A 750-nucleotide genomic window follows, 5' to 3' on the forward strand; every position below is an offset into this window, starting at 1 on the left:
ACAATCCTGATAGGGTTTGCAGAGGGAGTATTTTAGAAGGATACGATGCTTATCCTTAATTTCATTTCATTTTATTCTAATTTTAACTGATAGCCATGCTTTCAAGTGTGTTTTTCTACAGCTATTTTTCCTTTTACTATTATATGTTACGGGTTACCAAAGATACTAGGAATACAAGATAGAGTTCTCGCATTGTAAAAATGAGGCGGAAGTGTTTATAAGATCTTTGGGCGGAAGTCGTGCCCAACGTAGGCGGTGCCCTTCTTTTTAACCATGCAAGTTTCCTATGATTCGTGCCCAACGTACAGGGCGCCCTTCTGTTGCTAAGTCAGAGCCATATATATAAAGAGTTGCGACATACCGCTCCTTGGTTTACGAAAGTCACGTGGTACACACCGTCCATTTTGTTTCATAATCTTCCCGATGAACACATGTAAAGTATATGTGTTACGTACATTGCATATTAATTTCACACACTTAATTGGGTTTACAATTATATTTTATTATTAACATGTATGGACAGCGTATAAGAATTCATATATAATCGAATATTTGCGCGCGTGCGTGCTCGCGTAAATTCCGTGCTCGCGTAAATGATAGAAATTAAAATTAGAATTGTTTGCAATTAGGGCCTATCGTTAATTCGTCACATTTTAATCATTGAAGACCCGACTTATTTTATTTAATGGTAATCTTTTCTTTGGTTTTAATTGTTTTTAATAGTTATATATTAAATATGTTTTTAATAGT

Source organism: Anneissia japonica, unplaced genomic scaffold, assembly GCF_011630105.1.
Source record: "Anneissia japonica isolate Jap-2015-1 unplaced genomic scaffold, ASM1163010v1 scaffold287897_len220637_cov155, whole genome shotgun sequence".
NCBI lineage: Eukaryota > Metazoa > Echinodermata > Crinoidea > Comatulida > Comatulidae > Anneissia > Anneissia japonica.